A 19,858-nucleotide genomic window follows, 5' to 3' on the forward strand; every position below is an offset into this window, starting at 1 on the left:
AGTAATGCATGTGCTGGCTGGGGATACTGAGGGTGTGCAGCTAAAGGGGCAGGGGAGATGGCAGCTTTCGGGTTTTGGGGTTTGTTTACTGTTTGTTTGCATCTCTCGCTGGCCCCTGTTGATTTTCTGTAGCCTTCCAGGACCAGTGCACAGCCTGTGGATGGTAAAGGCTGTCTGTGATGGCCTGGGTTGGGTTTTGCTTGTCCTTACTGCTGTCTAACAGATTTAGTGCCTGTTCCAAAGTCTGATGTGCTTTGAAGCAGCAAAGTCTAGAACAGCAAGGCTGGAGCGTCTCGGGGCATTGAGAGTCCTGGCTTTGTATGAAGGGCAACCTGATTTTTCCCATCCTGACACACTGGATCCCAAATCCCAGGGTTTGGCTTGCGCTTGGTGCAAGCTGCCTGTCCCCCGGCCTTGCAGATCTGCTCGCTGGTCTGTGACCCAGCCAGCGTCTGTTGCTCTGCATTGTCCCTCTCCGTGTGCCAGCAGGCTGGGAATTACTGGAGCAGAAGAGACAGGCTGAGGTGCCACAGCTCTGGCAACAGCAGCAGAGCGAGTGAGAAAGGAGCTTAGGAGTGGGAGCACTGTCCTCCCTGACCTCTCTGAAGGCTTGGCAGTAAAACAGATTTGGAAAGACCCCTGGCTCCAGCCACTTTTGAAAGCAGGAGGGCTCTGTTTTAGGAAGGCTGGCTGGGTGTGCAGAAAGCTGAGCGGGGCTGGGGAGGGATGGTGGCACCTGCTCCCCCCTGAGCCGCTCCTGGCTGCCCTGGCTGTGCTCCAGGGCCATGTGTCACCCGCAGGAATCTGAACTGCGGCAGGGGAAGCCTGGAAGGCGCCACCGGGGCCCCAAAGTGGGGACAAGCTCTGAAATTGGACCCTCTGCCCCCTTGCTCCCGCAGGCTGTCCCGGCTGCCTCAGCAGAGAGGGCTGGCAGTGTCCCAGGAGGAACTGCTGGGATGGTCACTGAGGTATCCTCCCCACACCCACCCCCCTTGTAGCTGCCGCCCGTCCTCCTCCTCCTCCTCTTCTTCCATCGCCCTCTTGCCCTGGCAGTGCCCTTGGAATGGGGCCTGGCAGGTGGGACGTTGTCACCAGGGCTGGCACAGTATGGCCCGGCTGAAAAGCACTCGCGTCTTCCCTCCTTCCTTAAAACCCTCACATTCCTTCTGTGGCCTCGGGGCTGCCTGGATACGGCACTCAGCTGTCACGGGAAAATAGCAGAGAGTCCCAATTACAAATCTGCCAGGCTGGAGCAGAGGGTGGCTGGGCAGCTCCATCTGCATCCTCTCTCTGGGACTGAGAGGGGAGGGAGGGTGGCAGAAATGCTGCACAAATGCCGCGACACTCAGAAGAGTCCGGGCATCCAACCCAAGACAAAAATAATCACCCAGCTCCAGGGGGCACGGGGAGTGTGCTGGAGAGGGCAGAATGAGGTGTTCACTGCCTGCCCAGCCTGGCACAGCCGAGCTGGGCAGGGCAGACAGGCTTGATCCCATCACATCTCCAGGGGTCTGTCCATTGATCCCTCCTGAGCTCCCCCCGGACTTCTACAGCGATGGGGGAAGCTAAAGAGGTTTCACTGGCTGTAGCATCTCCAGGGGAGACTTAGTAAGACCCTGCACCATCTCCATGGCAAAGCACTGGCTGTGTACAAAGGCAGAGACATCCCTGCTGCCTGACTCCTCAGGGAACGGGCACCTCCCAGCAGAGGAGCTCTTTGCCTTCCCTGGTGCCTGGAGCTGTGCGGACAATAACGGTGCTGCTCGGAAAGCACGTGAAAGAAGGGGTGTCCAGGTGCCTTAATGAATGACAAGGCTCCTTTTAGAGTTCTCCATCCCTGAGAGATAAGACCTTTCTCTGTCCTGCAGGATTTTGGAGTGGCAAGGGATCAGGTGCTCTGGTATTCCATCCAGGTCAGGAGTTGAATGTGGACAGGGGATAAAGGCAGCTGAGAACAGAGTGAGGACAGATACCCTGAGGGCTCGGCTTTGTTGGGCAGGGGGCAAAGAGGAGAAGGTTTGTGTGCTGGTCTGTGCTATGTTGGTGCAGTGGACCTTTACACCCCCAAGCTCACATTTACTTGCTGTGTGTGCTGAGGACAGCAGTGGGATGGATCCTTTGGCGCTCACCCAGATGATGCCATTTTCCTGACGCTGGCAGTTCATTTAAAGCCCGTGCGAGAATAGCACATGTGACTCTCACAAGGCACCAAAGGGTCTGGAGCAAAACCCGACTGTGTGGCACAGACTGCTCAGGCCTCTCGGGGCTAATGCAGAGTGGCAGCTCTGCTGCCTGGCTTCCCGCTCGTGCCCAGCCCCTGTCCCCACGGCCTCCCCCTGCTCTTCCCGGGAGTTACCCGAGGCCAGCGCTGCCGCCGCTCCTGCTCCTCTTCCGCTGGGTTTAACCCAAGGTCAGGCAGCATCATGGCATTTGCAGCCTGGTGAGTTCTTGGGAGATTTAATTTTCAAAGCGTTCCCGACATCCCCTGGGACAGACCTTGGCTGAGGTCCAAGGCCTGGGACTGCCAAAAGAAGCTGTGCTGGGCCAGCCCGGCAGTAACAGCTCAGTTGCTCTGTGCAGAAGGAGAGGAGGAACAGCAAAGCAGAGGGGAGAAGGGGAGGGAGCCCTCCCGGCCCCAGGCAGGCTCAGTGCTGCCTGCAGCACAACCTCACCTCCAGCTGACACTAACAAAGGGCGTGAGGATGAGAAGTGCACAGTCCTGTCCTGCAAAAGTCCTGCCCAGCACAGAGAGGGGTGTTAATGTGGATAGGAGGAAAGAGTTTCTGGGGATTTTTCTCCTGGAAAACAAGAGACAAGGGCCTGCTCTTGGTGATGAGGGGACCAAGAGTCTCAACAGCGTGGCTGTGGCCGGATAACCTGTGAAGAAGCACTGGATAAACTTGTGTCCCTGGTCAGCTGCTGGGCTTTGCCAGAGACCTCAGTCCTGACCCGTAACATCTTCTGCTGCTCCAGCCCCAGGCTCTGACAAACATCATGTGCTTCCAGCCTGATTTGCTGGGCTGCTCTGAGGATGGACTTGGTCTATTTGGCTTTACTTTCTTCTATTTCCAGTCCTAAAAGCAAGGCAGGGATTAGGGAAGGAGAAGGTGGTTATTTTAGATGTTGCTGGTCACAAGCCAGCGAGCTGGGAAGGCAGAGGATGTGTGGGGTGTGTGTGGGGAAGCTGGGGTTTGCTAAGTCTAAAATCCTCTCCTATTTCTGTAGGCATGAATGCAAACCCCAAACCAGAGGTGGGTTTGGTTTTGACCTTGTAAAATGAAAACATGAGGACTGAGCTGCTGCCAAAGCCAATCCCAGCCGCCTATGCTCCAGTCTAGCTCTGGTGCCTGGTCCTGCCACCTCTCCTGGCTCTCCTGGCAGGCAGAGGCAGCAGGAAGCAGGAGGCCTGGTCCTTCCCAGATGGGCTTTAACACATTCCTGCAGCAGCTGGGGCTTGGGGGGGTCTCAGCTGCTCCCAAACCTCCGCTCTGTAATCACAGCTTCCTCTGTCACTTTATTGTGCAAACCTTCCCTGGAACAGGCTCTGGAACCATGTTTTGGGCTCTCCAGTGCAGTTAAAAGCAGGAGCTTCCCCAGGCAGGGAGCAGAGCTGCTGGATTTGTTGGAAGGCAGAGCAGCCAGATGGTGGCAAGGAAGGGGAGGGGAGGAGAAGGGGAATTTGTGAGGGAGCAGCTCCATATTCCAGTTTCCATTTGGGGCCCTGGTGCCATGAGGGTGCCCTGACAGAGCTGTCTGTGACAAGCTGCAAAGGCTGGGAGCTGGGGAAGAAAGGGAGCAGGGGTGTGGGAAATGAGGGCAGGCAGAGAGACGTGGCCATGGCAGCATGTACTGCAATGAAAATTGATACACGCACTTGTACCTTCCAAATAAAACCTGGGGCTAATAGGTGGCAGTGTGGGTTTAAGGAGAGGTTTCCCCGTGCTGTTGGGTGGACACATCAGAGTTCAAGGCATGGATTTGACTGTTCTCAAAGCTTACATCTTCTGGCAAGATTTTCACCAGAATTGGCCCAGTCTGTGGTTTTATCAGTGCTACACCAGGAAAATGTTTACTGGCTTTGAAGCCACCCGTCCCTAAACTGAGTTTAGGGAGCAAATTCTTATGAATGGGAGACATGAATGTGACCCTGTGTCTACTTCAGAAATGTATTTTGGTGTTTTGCTCTAGAAATTGTATTGTAGGGTCTGTGAATGGGGTGTGTAAGATCAGGACCCATTTTTTCTGTCTCTGGCTTTAGCCCTTGGTGTTTGTCTTTGAGGAGGATGGAATTTCCTACTGAGCATGTAAACAGTGCATTTGAGCTAAAGTCAAGCCCTGCATATAGTGATGGAAATTAATCTGTTTGGGATGTTTGCTGTCTACACACAATTCCCCTTTTTAAAAGGGGCTGCAAGTCTGGGGAGGTCTTAGCTCCACAGGATGGGGAAGATCAGCTCTAAATAAATCTGTGACACAGCTACTGTGTATAGCCAGAACAGCTCTGAGTTTCCTGCAGGCTGCAGCAAGTGGTGGTTTAAAACAAAATCAGGGGAAAGGGGAACAGTCTTCCAAAATATGGAACACCTCATAAAGCTGGGGAGGTAGGAAACAAGCTGAGCAATCCCAGCCGTGGTTCAAACTCTCAGGAGGCAAGCTGTACAGTACATAAAGCCCAGGGAATCAGCTCAGGATGCCAACTAATGAGCTTTTTAATTAGCTGCAATTGCAGGCAAGGTTTAAAACCCAAAGAAGTAAGTAAATTAAAGATTTAAAAGACTGAGAAGAATCGATGAGGGGTCAGCACTTAAAATATTAAAATGCCAAAGCAGTTGACTTTACAGGAAGTTTGCAGTGCTGCAGCAGAGCTGCCCTTTAAGGAAGCAGCAGGCTCCGGGGTTGTGGTCCCAAGCCCTGTGGCTGGAACCTGCCATCTGCAGAGATCCATAAATCACCCTGCACCGGCAGCCTGCACTCCAGCAGGCTCTCCCTGTGTGCTGGCCCTAGCCTGGAACCTGCAGGGCGTTTTCTGCAGCTCCTCTGGGCTGCTTCCAGGTGTTTCCCCCCAGCCACATCCCCGGAGGCCACGGGGACCATGGCCAGGAATTCTGCAGTCAGCTTGGCAGCCCGCCCTGCTCCGTGTGCAGCGGGGATGTTCTGTACAGATTGCAGCACTGGCTTTTCTGACAGTGTCAAACCAGGAGGTGTTTGTTGGTGTCCAGGGGAAATGGGACACTGCTGGCTCCAAACCGCCACCTTTGCCCCTTTGTCTGTGTAACCTCCGTGTCAGAAGCAATTCCAAACCACCAGGATGTCCCTCTGCACCTTTGCAAGCAGGCAGAGCAAAAGCAGAAGCTGCTGTTCATTAACGCTGATGCTGCTGGCTGCCCTCAGGGATGGAGAATGCTGAACAGCCTCAGTGCCCCCAGTACCAGGTGCTTTGAGAGCCAGGCAAGCCCAGGCTGCCCCTGGCTCCAAGTACCACTGTCACATAGGCAATAATCATCTCATCGCGTTTGGCAGAGGAGGAAGTGAAGGTGGCTGTAATCACGATGCTTTATGGAGGCCTTTTGTGTGGAGATCTCAAACAGCTTTGTAAGTATCAGCTGATAAAGTCTTAGTTTGTGCTTCCAGGAGGATAAATCTGCCTGTCCTGGGGGAAGCCTGAGGCATGAAGAGGTCAGGTGAGACCGGCAGAGAGGAAGGCAGTGGCACAGCAGGGCTGCAGTCCAGGAGCTCTGGTGTGCTCTGCCCACACGGCAGCTCTGGGGTGCTCCTGTCCTACACTGAGTCCGCTGCTTCAGAGGCTGAACAAGGCAGGTGCTGTGTAGAATGGAGAAACATTTGCTCCATTTCTCTCAGCTGTAGTTTCATTTGCCAGTGTCCTCCTTTATTGCATGCTCTGCATTTCCATCCTTGAGACTGCCCTGAGTAGAAGCTGGACCAACGTTCTCCTCTGGATCAAACAATGCTATTGGACTTGATAAACCCACGGGGACTCAGGTGGAATTGGAACCCACACTTTGGAAAACTCCTTCTTCTTTTCCTCTTTGTTTCTTTTTCTTTTAGGCAAGACAGTAACACACAAATTCAAAGCCGTTCCAGTTTGGATGTGCAACCCACATTGTGCACAGGGGCCAGATGGGTTTGTTCAAATGAAGGTTTGCTAAGACTTGTGTAAAACAGGGGAGGAGAGGAACCAGAGAGGTGGGAGGCAAAGAAGAATCCAGCCCCCAGTGGCCTTGAAAGCAATCTGCCAGTGAGTGCTGTCTCCATGCTGATGGATTTGCTGTCACCTCTCCCTGGCATGAGGTGACAGATTTCTCCGTGGGATGAAGCCAGAACCAATAGCCATCCATCACTGCGGGGACAGGCAGGAGCAGCAGGAGGCAGAGGGGAAGGAAGCAAACCCTGGCAAAACATCTCTACCCTCCTTCCTTGTCAATGCTGGCTCATGGGGGAATGGGACTTCTACGTACACATACTGAGGATGGAACACTGGGAGTGCATGGAATATTGCTGCAAGGATGGAGGATTTGAGTCTGGGAGCTGCAGTGGAGGCACACGGACTTACAGGGAAAGCTGCTTCCAGAGGGGAGAGTGCTCTGCTGGGGTGACTTCTCTTGGGGATTCTATCACCACATTGTATCACGTTGCATTATGTTAGCCAGCCCTGGGGAAAGGCTGCTGGTGTTTTCAGCCTGGCTGCCAAAGTGACAGCTCCCAGCAGATGGAAGGGAAGGACTGGCCACTGCTGGGTCCCAGCTGGGTCCCAGCTCTCCTTGCCAAGGCTCTGCCTCCTCCTGTGCACGAGCAGCAGAGCCAGGGCTCAGGGCCTCCCTTGAACACCTCCTGTCCGGGAGACTTCTCAGTGTGAGTGAGGTTAAGCACCAGCAGAGGTGGGTCAGGGCACAAACTGGATGGGAGAATCTCAGCTGGAATTGAGGAGATGCTTCTGTGTGGCTTTAGGATAACATAGTTCTAGAGGGACCTTCCTGTGGTGGTGCAGTGTGAGAAATCCTGATTATCTTAAGGTGAGTCCTGGGCAGTTTGAGGCAGGTGTGCAGCTCTGTGTGTGACGAGAGGGATGACAAATGCTGCAGGTCCTTTCCTGCCTTGTGGGACTTCTCCCTGATGACATAACAGTAACTTCCAGGTTTCCTTAGTCCTGCCTGTGCTTTTCCCACTCCTTTGTCATGTGTAATAAACAGCAATGAGGTTTGGAGTGTGGAGTTTGCTTGTGGAGACAAGCCAGACACTTCTCTATATGGCTGATAAATGAGAGAATAGGCCAGAAATGTGCAAATATTCCTATATGCTGAACAATCCCCTAAAGCCAAAAGGAGTCAAGCACTTCATTCATTTCAATGTTCTTCTAAATACTGCTAAGTGTGTTTCTCAGTCCTTTGTAATCTAAAGAACTGGGTAAATCTGGCCCAAAATCTCTATGTGGAGTATTTATTTCTAAACTACCTCTTACAAAGAGCTAAAAGGGGAAAAAAGCCCCACAGCTGTTTGCTGGAAAGCAAAGAGCACAGGAGCGTTCCTTTAAACTGAATTAGCATGCACAGACCCTGGGCTGCTGCTGCAGCTTTGCTGCTCCCAGGCCTCAGACTCTGCATCTGGTTTTTCATTTCCAATAGGCTGATGTGCTCTGACACTGCACCCCTCTGGGAAGCTGCTGACAGGCACTGTCAATATTTCCTTCCCAAAAAAACCCCAACAAATGCAGCCCTCTGAAGCGTTGCTTTTCGGAATCAAATTATGGAGCATGCAGCCTCCACCTGGAAAGAAGGTTCCCCATTCAACCCCTGCATTTCCTGCATCCCTGGAGTCCATTATTTTGTTGTCATTTCCTTCTGCTCTTCGGAAAAAAGAAAAGGAATGTGAACATTCCCTGTCATTTTTGGCAGCTGCTGGGCTGGCTTATACCGATGTCTACGGCAGGCTGTTGTGCTGTCAACTGGAAGTGCTCCAATATTCAGGAGTCAGGCACCCAAAACCTGGAGGTTGGCATGAAAGTCAGGAAAATTAAACACGGACATTTGGAGGACTGTTTCCTTCTACTTTGTTTATGTTGTTCTGCTGTTTCGCTCCTTCACTTTGACATTCTAACAGTTCTGCTTTCAAATTTTTCTATAAACTCAAAGGCCAGGAATTCTCCTTGAGAGTGAGAAAGATGCAGGTCTCAGACAGAAGCACTCGACTCCAGCAGTGCAGGCTTTGAGAAACACACTAAATGTCCCAAGACTGGTTATAAATCACAAGTGTTGGCAGCAGCTGAGGTGTGTTTTCCCTCAGGGAAGGTGGAATTCACACCGTTTTTTCCCATCTGGACAACTCTGTCCATTGAAAGAAAATGAGAAAGGCTACAAAGGACACATCCTGACTCCCACCCATGACTGGTGGCATCGCTCTGGCCAGCACTGTCCAGTGGCTGATTCCCTGACGGAATTCACTGAGTTCCCATGACCCCAGGCAGGTGAACCAACCCCAAACACAACCCTTAGTAGCTTCACTTACTTTGGTTGGGTGTGCAAGGGTTGAATTCACGACTTTGAAAAGGGCCAGGGTGAATTTCTTAAAAAATGGGGCAGCCTCGCTGGATGGGCAGTGCTGGATTATCCAACTCTGGGGCTGCTTTGCCCTCGAGCAGCGTCTGAGTGAGCTGCCCCAAGTCAGCCCTAGGAGGCTTTATAGGCTGGCGTTTGGGGGGATTGCAAAGGCCAGCCCCACTCCCTGGCCCTGCCCTGCCCTGCAGCAGCTCTGTGCTGGCTGCTGCAGCGTGGGGTCTGTGATCCCCCTGCACTCTCAGTGAAACCATCTGGCCCTGCTGATTTACTGCCCACGAGCTCCTCCGCTCGCTCTATAACTTCCTCCTGGGGGACCTGGCTATCTGCACAGGCCACGTTCTGATTTCCCCTGAACAGGGCTTCCAGAATAGAAATCTCTGCATTGTCCTCAAAGGAAGAGACAAGAAACACAATTAAGTTTCCTACAACTTCCTTTTAAAGGGACTGAGGGCTCATAATCCTTCCTTCTCACATCCTTCTTGCTGCTTTTTTAGGTGTCCTTTTGGCTTAAGAGAGTCTTTATTGTAAGTACATTTCTTCTCATGTTTCCTTACTAGCTACTCCAATTTCCTGTTTGAAACTCTAATGACACGGGTTATACTTTAAATGGCCACATATTAAGGGACAATTATCTTTGTCAAGGATGCTGAGAGAATTTTGTTCTTACTCTCTGAACTGTCCTGATTTCATTCTACCTCCCTTGAATGCCAGATCCAGAACCTCCTGCTGCAGTGTCCAGAGTCACTCAACAATTAATGGGATGGTTTTGAATTCCAGAGCACCCCCTGTTTCTTCATTCCCTTTCCTTTTAGATCCTTACTCATCAGGATCGAAAAGGACCTAAAGAAAAAAAAAGATCAGTCCTGTGGTTACTGCATCTTCAAGTTGTGCCCCTTGAAACAATTCTGCAACATCCCTGTGTTTTCTCCTACAATTTTTATTTCTATTAACTGGGATAAGTGAATACCCAGTGCCTGCACCAAACACAGGAACAACTAAGAACACAAAACCCTGCAGATTTCTCTTTGAGAAGAGAAACCAAGCACTGCAACCAGGAATTTCTGATGGAGCCAGGTCTGGATGCACCTGGAATGTCTGCATTGCCCAGCGGAGACCTCCCACCTCCCTCTGAATGAGCTAATCCTGACCTGTTAGAGAGGGAACTCCACCCAAGGTAATTACCTAATTACCTGGGACTAGGGTTAATTAACCTGGCCGGATGGCCACACATGACTCTGCTGCTTCTGGGCTCTCTGTGAACCCTGGGATGAGTGGATGGATGAGCTCCTGTGGGGCTGGCTGTGATATTTCTATTCAAATGTGCTCTGCCATCCCCCTTCATGTACCAGGACCTCATGAATGTTGAATTAATTAACTTTCACTGTGATTTCATGGCTGTTTAATGATCTCTTTGTTATGGGTGGAGAACTGAGGCACAGAGCAATTAGGGACTCTGTCAAGGTCACCCAGGAATTCTTTGGGAGAGCTGGAGATGGAAGGCAGCATTGCCTATCAGTGACTTCTCTTTGAAAGAGTTGTGGGCAAGTGCCTCAGCTGGGGAGCTGCATCCCAAGGATGAGTTGCTGCACCTTGTTTGGGGTCTGTGGGATGATCAGCTCTGCAGAGCTGTGGGTTCATCCAGAGGCTTTTGGATAAACCCTCGCTGTGGCACCGCAGCTCTGTTCAAATGCAGGAGTGAGATTAAAGGTGAAGTTTAAGCCCAGAGCTCATCCCCAGGCAGGACAGAAAATAGAACCCAGTGAGGTCTCTGGGTTTTTCCCCAGCCTGGAGATGCTCTGTTGGCCAGAATGTCATTTCTGATTTTATTTGTGCTGTTCTCTCGTCCTTTCTCATTAACCCTTTGTCCCGTGCAGCTCCTCAGCCTGCACAGAGCTCTGCCCTGCAGCCACCGTGGCTGCTGGGGGAATTGTTCTGCCTCTCTGAACTGGAATCCCCAATATGTGGATCCTGCTCTTCTCTCCAGGCTCTCCTCTGGTCTTCCCTGCTTCTCGTTGTTTACATTTTAACTGTTTGGTGGCTCTCCTCTCTCACGACATCCAAGTCTCTGCCATCTCTGCCCTTGCTAACATCAAGTATTCCTCTTTCCCACTGTCCCGCCCTGCTCTGAAGATGGAGGTGGACCAGAGCCAGGAGCTGTGCTTGGCCAACAGTGTGTTTTGACAAGTTGAGGTTTATCTGCCAGCCTCCCCCTCACAGAGTGTGCCAAGGTGAACCTTTGGGAGCTGCTCCTTGAAGTGGTGCCTCCCCACTGCTCCCCAGCTCTCCCTTCCCGAGGCTGCTGCACAGCACTGGCTGCTGCCAGGCTGGGTGGTCTTGTCAGGGCTTTGGTAATGCCCTTTTCTGCCTCTCAGTAGGTTTGGGGAGCAGCTTCGCCTTATCTTCAAAGCGCTTTGTAGATGTGAACCGGTTCAGGTGCCAGCCTTCCCGGGCACATGGCACTGCAGCTGTGTAAAGGAAAGGAGAATGAGCTACAGAGTTACCCCAGAGTTGTTATTTGGGGTGAAACATGCCCTTTTGGAGGGTGTTTCCAACAGCCCCAGCGCAGGGTGCTTGAGCAGCTCTGCCCAGGCCGACTCCTTCCCAAGGTGTCCATGAGAGGCACTGCAGGGCAAGGAATGGGCACTGAGCTGGTGCCAGAGCTGCTCCAGGGGACAAACAGCAATCCCAGCCATTCTGCCTGGCTTTGGCTCTGCAACCCTTCCAACCCAGCCCCCTGCTCCTTCGTCCTGCCAGGCCTTCCACGACAGTTGAAATTCCCTTTCCCTGGCTCTTCCCAGTGGAAGCCCCACTCTGGAGCAGCACTAAATCTCTTTGTGCAGCCTGGCCAACTCCACTTTGTCAGGAGGAGGGAGTCAAGCCTGGGTTATCACCTGCTTGTGGTCTCATCTATCACCTTGAACTGTGTTGCAGGATGAAATTACTCATCCAAGCCTAATGTTAAATTTAATCAAGTCTGGAGCAAAGAGGATTAATGGGCTGTGCAGCACAGGCACACGTCTGGCACGGTGGCTGTGACCCAGGCAAAGTTTGAGAAGCTCTCTGGCAATGATGAAGCCAATCACCAGGTGGGGAAGGCTGCAGGACTCCTGCATCCCCCTGCAGAAGTGCACTGGCTGTGGGACCACTCCTCCTGCTGCATGGATGACACAGGTGGAGTCACCTGTGCTGTGTAAGATTTTCTCCAGAGGGGAGGAGTGTCTCTGCCGGCTGGGGAGTCTGGGTCCTCGTCTCTGCTCTGCTCAGTGCAATAGTCTGGAACAGGCCCTGGGGCTTCAGTGTGGCTTCATCTCTCGTGCCAAAGAACTGGGAAAGGGATCATCCCAGGGTGCCCTTCAGCCTTAGAACCTGTGAGCATTCCTGGTCTGCAGGCGTGGGGAGCTGGCAGCCTTTCTGTGCCTGCTGTGTACCTCGGGGGTGTAAGCACCACAGATATTTAGCATCCCTAGAGTGGTCTGTGTACAAAGCACTTGACAGAAGCCAGGCCCCGGTGCCCAGGCCCGCATTAGCCCTGTTGGTGCCATGGGGACACTGAGGCACAGGGTGACTGTGGCTGCCAGGTGCTCTGGCTGTGCCCCCCCAGCCTCCCTCCCCCTCAAACCCTCAGATCACACTGCCTTATCACCTGATAATGGTTGTCAAAATCAACAGCCTCATAAAGCTTTTCATCATCTCAGCAGATGCTGTGAGGAACCCATTTATGAACTTCATGGGGGAAAAAACAAAAACAAAATGAAAACTCAACCTTCCCCTAACCTGCCACATAAAACCTCCCCAATAAATAAAGTTAACGGGTTTGAGGGGGTGGGTGGTTCATCCCCAAAGCAAACAGGGTATTTCTCTGCCTCTCTCGGGTTTGCTAAAAAAAGCAAATAAACCCCAGAGGAAGCACGTCATGGTGCAAACCAGAACCAGATGGTGCGGGCGAGAGCGTGGGAGGGGACAGGGGGTTTCTCTGAACAGAGTTTGCCTGTGAAGGAGGAAAATACAGAGAAAGGCAGTCAGCAGAGAGAACTCTTGTTTGGGTGACAGTTGGGGTTGCCCCAGCCCTGGCTGAGAGTCCTCCCTGGGGAGCATTGGGGGAAAGGGGAAAGTCTGTGATTGAAAGTGAGATTGTTGGGGCTGAGAGTGGAAAATAGAGCAGGGCAGGACTCCCCAGAATCAGCAGCAGCCTGCAAAACATCTCCCCGAGCTCCTTTCCTTTTCTGTTCCGCTGCCCCACACGACTGGGCTCCGTCAGGTGCTTCCTTCTCTCCCACTCGCTGCCTCTTCTCTGAGATTCCCAGAATTCCTTCATCACTTTGGTTTTCCCAAAAGGCATCAGGGACAGAAACTGCTAATAATACTTTGGGAACTGTCTTCGAGTGTTCCATTCTTCAATTATTAACCCTCCTTCTGCCTCAGGCAGGAGGGATGAGCATTGCCATTGCAGCTGGGGCACAAAGGAGTGAATTGCACAAAGGTTTGTGTCACCAGGGCCGGCAGCAGCCAGGTCCTGCCAGCTGGGCAACGCGTGCCACAAGCTGGGTGGGTTCGTGTGAGGCAGGAGGTGCACACAGGGCAGGGTGAGGGGAAAATGAGGAATAATGTGTGGGAGAATAATTGGGACAACTGAGTGAGCATAAGCAGGAAGGCTCCTGAATAAGACCCAGCTGGGCTGATTGATAGGAGCTGAAGAGGAACCGGTGTCTGAATGATGTGTGCAGGGGAGAGCCCCGTGTGACAGGGGATAACGAGCTGTGAAGAGGAGCTTTATGGGGTGCAGTGGGTGGAAATACTCGAGGGAGAAAGGATGGTGAGGTGGCAGAGTGGGATCTGCCAGAGCAGGGAGTGTGACTGGAGCTGTGCTCGGGCAAAAAGCAGAGTCACGGCTTGAGGATGAAGATGGGGATGAAGCTGGGGCACGCGTGTACAGTGGGGAGGAAGGTTTCGTTGAGGGGAGGGCGTGAGAGCAGGACTGGAAGGGTTGGTGCTGGAGGAGCCCTGTTGCTGGAGGGTTTGGCTGGTGCAGAGTGCTGGCAGCAGGGAGAGCCGCCCTGTCCCGTGGGCAGCAGGGCTGTGGCTTCAGGGAGGGGGGATTGCCCCGTGGGCACAGCAGAGTTCTGCATTTCCCACCCACGGAGCGTTTCAGGAAGGGAGCTGGCTGGCAGGAGGGAGGCTCGGGCAGATCTGCTTCACCAACCAGAATGACAAGGGAAGGGGAGAGGAAAAAACCCCAACGCACAAATCAAAATCTGCCTGTTTTTCCACCAGCAGAGATGTGGGTGTCAGCATTCCCCCCCAGACAGGGACTCCCAGATCATTAGTGTGTCTGTGGAGCAGAGCTGCTGGCCCCAGGCATGCAGGGATATTTTCAACAAATTAAAATGCAGATTTTTTTTCCCCAGTAAGTACTTGTGTTAGCTTCTGCTTCCCTTCCCAGCACACAGAGGCAGCTCCATCCCCTGAGCGTTCAGTGACTGCTGCTGCACTCCATTTGTGCACTGGGGAGTGGCAGGAGCTCAGGAGAGAGTGGGGCACAGGAGATGAGCACCAGCAGCACTGCCAGGATCTAAGAGCAGCATTACTTTGCTTCTCCTCTGGCTGCTTCTTGTTTCTCCTCCCTGTGCCTGTATTACCCATCTCTGAACTGGGGCCATTGACATGAGCTGCTTGTGGGGTTGATACTGAGGCAGAGTGTGGCTCCCAGCCTGTAATCCCTCAGAAATACAGATCCCGAGGGAAAATCCATCTCCAAGTCCAGACTGAATGGCTTAGGCTAATTGCTGGCCACTATTAGCAAAAAGCACTGACAGGACGTGGTGTTCACAACTTGTTCCATAGGCATTACCTCGAATGAACTCTCATTTATTTAATGGATAAGTTGGATTTTCCTCTGTTTGAGTGTTTGGTATTGTTGGGAAGTATTTCTTGATACCCTGGCTAAATATTCCTCGGGCTAAGTCTCCCCACATTTGCACTGTCCCTGGTGGTGTGGGGAGAGCTGGCTGCCGGGTTGGGCCCCGTGTCCTGTCAGGGAGAAGGGTTTTTGTGTGGGTTCAGCTGGGACACAGCTGTGGGCTGGCACTGAGTGCTCTGAAATGAGGCTGGAATTAGGAGTCCCATCAGCCCTCCCATCCCGCCCTCCTGGCACGGGGTGGGGCAGGCCAGAGGAGGGGAGCTGTAGAAGGCACTTCTGATGAAATCCCTCTCCCTTCCCTGCGTGGAAGCAATCCCATCCAAACAGAGATGCAGATGGTCTCACCCCTGGAGCCAAGGCCTGTGTCAAGAGCCTCAGAAATGTGAGACCTCACCACCAGTGAAGTTCAAACAGCCCTGAATCTCTGCTGTCAACGCTGAGGAGACTCCCCCACCCTCCTGTTCCTTTTGTTGTACTCGCGGATGCCTTTCTTGTTTCCTTTCTTTTTATTTTGTTTTGGTATGTTTTGTTTTCTGTCTTTAGGCTTCCTTAGGGGCAGAGAAAGACTGATGGGGAAACAGTCAGTCCTACTTGGATGGCTTTGCTGAAGGATGGAGATCCTCTTTCCAGATCCCATCTGGAGGGGGTTTTAGGTACATCCCTGTATTCCTCTGCCCCTCCCACTGCTCCATCTCTGCTGTGTCCTCAGCATGAGCTCTCTGGTGCCACGATGTCATCCTGGGAGGAATTCTGGAGCTTCAGCCCTTGGAGAGCCCCAGTTTCACCAGTCAGGCTGTGCAGAGGATGGGCAGAAGTCTCAACTGAACATAGCTGAGGAGCCCTCTCACTTTTCTCAGCTTCTCTGCTGTAATAAATGGCAGAGATCAAAATAAATTAGTAGATGTCAGGAAGAATCCAGAGCATTTGGACATGCAACAATTCCCTGAGTATTCAGAAAGAAAGAAAGGGAATTAATCAGATCAGAAAGCAACTATGAATCTAAGGGAAATAGAACTACGATAAAATTCCTGAGCATAAAATTCTGATAAAATTCTGGAGCAGCATGGAGTTTAATCATTCGGGATTTTGAAAAGCTTGTGTATGTTTTGAGACATTTTTATTCTTCCAGGCAGGTATTTTGAGATAAAAAGTAATAAGCTAATTAAAATGTACCCAAGCGTGGCTGTGAGTAATAAGATGAGAGTATGGACATAAAAAAATCCAAACAAACATACTTTAAATTCCTTCATCTAGCTCAGGGTGTGCAGTCATGTCCCAGCTCTGTGACTGCTGGTGATGTCAGTGGGAACACGGGATCTGGTGAACGCTTGGACATTCCATTCATCCATAGGTCAGACAGGACTGAGTCACTCTGCAAAGGCCAGTTTTGCTCATTTGGGGGACCTGGGTGAAGCAGTGCTGTCCTTCTCCAGCTGGAGCTTTCAGGCAGCATTCAGTGCAGCTGGAACAGGGAGATGAACACAGGGCTGGTCTGGGTCTTTGCTGGAGCTTTGAGTTCTCTTCCTGCAGCTCCAGATCCTGGAAAAGGATGGGAATGCATGGGAGCCAAAGGCTGGGCAGCACCACTCGCAGCAGCAGCATTAAGGGAATTAATGGGCTCTTTCACACTCAGGCCAAATGTCCAAGCCAGAGACAGAGAACTTTGTGCAGCAGCCCTGCAGGGAGGCATGTGAGCTGTTCACACTCGGCTCCGCTGCTGCTGCTGCAGGGTGGGGGCACCCCGAGCCACCGAAGTGTTGTTTCCATTTCCTGCCGCAGTGCTGAGAACAGCCGTGGTGTTACTGCCTCCTCCCTCGCCCTTTCCAACGCCCTCTGCCCAGCCACCCGTCGCCCCACCGAAGTGTTGTTCCCATTCCCTGCCGCAGTGCTGAGAACAGCCCTGGTGTTACTGCCTCCTCCCTCGCCCTTTCCAACGCCCTCTGCCCAGCCAGGGCTGCTTTTGGCACAGGCTGTGCCCCGAGGAGGCTCTGAGAGACCGAGCAGGGGTGCCCCCTTCGCCCCTTCCCACACACGGGCAGGCAGCGCTTGGTAAGCTCTGCTTGCTCTTGGAAAGAAGTGCCTGGTGCTCGAAGAGGTTCCAGTGAACACCCAGCGAGTGGGAGCTGATTTCCGTAGCACAGAGAAGCCCCAGGAACAGAGAGCTCTCCTCTCACTGGCACAGCGAGGGCTGGGCTCGGTCCTGCTGCAGGTTTGCTCAGTGTAGGTTGGTGCCTGGCCTGCTCCAAGGCTGCTGAACGTGCTTTAAGCCACCAATGCCTGAACTCAGACTGAACCTGTTAGAAAAAAGGTATTTTTCCAGTGTGGAGTGGCATGGGGACAAGTGAGAGACAGCAGAGAGCTGATGTCATTCCTGTGCTCTCCAGTGCAGAGGGGACTGCACCCAGCAGTGCTGGGAATTTCTGTCCCTTGGAAAACTCTGCCCCACCTCAACATCCGGTTTTCCCAATGTCTCTGCAGTGCTAGGGTTTATCCCAAGTGCTTTTCCAGGCCAGCTGGCTGACTTGCACCTGCAGGTCAAGTGCTTTGCCCCATGCAGCAAGCAAGCACTTGGATCCCTGTCCCAGCACAGGAGATCAGGTGGAGGCACCTCTGCTGCCAGGGGTGAGACCCAAGGCTCAAGCTCTGGAGGTGTTTCCAGGATCCCAGACACTGCAGGGACTGTGGGGAAAGGCTCAGCTCTTTGCTAAATCTGATCTGATCTGGGGCTGAAAGCAGGAAGGTTTATTCTGTGAATGCACTGAAGGTGCGATCAGCCTGTTGTATCATTCCATTCCACCTGCCAAGGATATTTAATGCATAAACCTCATTTTGTGGGCAGGTAGGCTTGGATGAAGCCTAAGGAATTCCAGCTATTGCCGTTCCTCCTGCTGCAGCCCTTCCAGCATCCAGCAAGGGGAGCTGAGAACCTGCTCCCTTCCCTCTCCCATCACAGCTGCACGGGCTGGCCCCAGGTAGAGGCAGCTGCTCTGCTCAGCTCCCAGCTCCCCGAGGCTGATCCTGCTGCCTGTGCCGGGCTGGGATGGTGATGGAGAGCTCTGCTGGGAGCCCGCACGCCCTGGCTGATGTGCTAAACAGCTGGGGCGGGGCCCTGGTTCACAGCCACGCTTCAGGCTCTTGGTTCATATGAATTTGGGACCCTGTGGAAGGTTCTGTGGGAACAATTCTTCTCCTCAAGCCGTTTTTCCATACCCACTCTAGGTTCAGGTTTTGTGCTCCTCTCCCAAGGTTTGTATTGAGAACAGGATCTCTGTCAGGGAAGGGAAGTGGCAGTCCCCCAAGTTTTGGGCTCTCTGCAAGGTCTCAAAGCCATCTGAGTTGCCTCAGTGGTGCTGAGAAGGGAGGCAGATGCTGATAAGTTCTTATCTGAAAGTTTATAATCACTGGTTTCACAGTGGAGAAATACAGTTTCGTTCTTTTCTGCTTCCCTGTCAGGGAAAGGAAAGAGATGCTGTCGATGTGAGATGTGCGCATCAAGTGATTCCTGAACTAAGAGCAGTCTTGAGAACATAAGTAATAAATAGCTCCTTTTTGGAAAATAACACAGAAAACCCTTATGAGCAGCACCACAGCTTCCATCTTCCCTTGCTCTGGATGCCCTTTGGACGGGGAAGTTCAAGCACCACTTTTAACTTCCTGTGTTTGGTGTTCCTGGCGTTCAGCTTGGCCAGGCTGTTTGCCTCTGATCTTTCCCATCCATTTTAATAACTTCCCCTTGGGATCGGCCTTTGATACGATATATTCATGCCCACAGAATCCCCATGCAGGCAATGAGGCCAGTCTTCGAGATCTTTGCAGAAATTAAAATGTGAATGACTTGAGCTGTGCTGCACGCACCGGGCCCTCCCTGGCAGTGCCAGGATGGCAGCGCTCCCATTTCCCTGCTTCCTCCGGTGGGTGAGGAGGCACCAGGAATGGGATGAGCAGGGAAGTTACACAGCTCAGTCACAAAGCTCCAGTGGCAGGCAGAGAAGGAGCCCCGGGCCCCCAGCTCCCCCTGGCCTGCCCGGGCAGCAGCTCTGATTTCCCCGGGGCTCCCGGGCTGGCGGATGCTGCCCATCATTCCCCTTTCCACCACACACACCGAGCTCCAGGGCAGCCTGGAAAGAATGCCATTCATTCATGCCAAACCCCGAGGGCAATGCCCCGAACTGGGGGGATTTGCTCCTCCTCTTCCTTTCCCTGCCTTCATGCTTTGATTTAAAATAATTTTTTTTTTTTTAAAAAAAGAGGCTTTTCTGTCTTCCAAATGCAGAGGCACAGTGGAGGTTGGTCTCTGCGAGCCTTTGCTGGCCAGATCCTGTGGCTGTGGTGCTGGGAGTGCACATGTGCAGGGAGCAGTGGGCAGAGAGGGGACAGAGCTGCTGCCATAAGGCTTTTTCTTCCCACTTCTTGCCAACATAATCAAAATAACTCACTTACACCTAATAAAATAAAATGCAGAATCCAAAAGGCTTCCTTCCCTCCAGCGGTTTGTCTGGATCCCATTCCTTGAAGCTGAGCTGAGAATGCAAGAGGGGGCTTTATTTTGGTTTTGTTGTTAACTTCTCCAGAATGAAAAATACCAACAGTGGGGCAGAAGGTGCAGCTCATTTCTGACACAGATGGAAGTCGAGTGTTCCTAAAGCTGCTCCTTCACTGGGGCCAAAGTTAATCTCAGTGGTTTTCCTTTTCTGGCTTCTTTTCTCTCTCTCCCCCCCCTTTCTTTCTGTTTAATTTAGTCTCTGCTTACCGAGGGCAGGTGGGGTTTATCCCCTCTTTCTCTGCTCTAAATACACGTGTGTGCTTTTCCAGTTAGTCCTGATGTGCCTTTCCCTTTGCTCCATTTTCCCAGCTGTAAATCTCCAGAGTGAATGTGGAAGCATCAGTCCTTTAGAATGTGCCAGGAATGGCCAGAGATGAGGGATCCAAAGGTGCTCAGAAATAAAAGAAGCATAAAGGTAAGGAATTCTCCGTGATGTGGTGGCAATCCTGTGTATTCATTAACTCTTTTGCATCTCCTGCATATGTAAATTTTGACTGTTCCTGTGGTCATTTAAAATGTAAAATTAATGACTTTTATGTTGGTGATACAAAGCTGGGCTCTTGGAGGCTCTGGATTGCAAAATGATCAACCGAGAGTGGGCATTTGTCTAAAAGAGTTCACAGAAACATCTTGATTTTTGACGTCATTTTAAGGGGAAAAGCAGTGAAACAAACAGCCCTGGGCTTCTCCATTTTAGGCCTCTCCTTGGACCGGGATCACCTTGTCACGGGGAATCAGGGAATCAGGGCATTCCAGGGACAGATGCAGCCCTGATGTGAACACAGCTGTGCCCACCCAGGAGCCCCCTGCCCACCGTGGCACTCGTGG

At 52.3% G+C, this 19,858-nt stretch overlaps 1 long non-coding RNA gene across 1 annotated transcript in view; it reads left to right on the plus strand.

Annotated features, from left to right (window-relative positions):
- Positions 1-19,465, plus strand: part of LOC108449066 — a 32,050-nt gene extending 12,585 nt beyond the window's left edge. The window contains exon 3 of the long non-coding RNA XR_001865166.1: positions 19,340-19,465. This is a non-coding gene — a long non-coding RNA (uncharacterized LOC108449066). The remainder of the gene's footprint in view (positions 1-19,339) is intronic.
- The last annotated feature ends 393 nt before the right edge of the window (positions 19,466-19,858 follow it).

The sequence above is a fragment of the Corvus brachyrhynchos genome, unplaced genomic scaffold, assembly GCF_000691975.1.
Source record: "Corvus brachyrhynchos isolate BGI_N302 unplaced genomic scaffold, ASM69197v1 scaffold68, whole genome shotgun sequence".
Classification (NCBI taxonomy): domain Eukaryota; kingdom Metazoa; phylum Chordata; class Aves; order Passeriformes; family Corvidae; genus Corvus; species Corvus brachyrhynchos.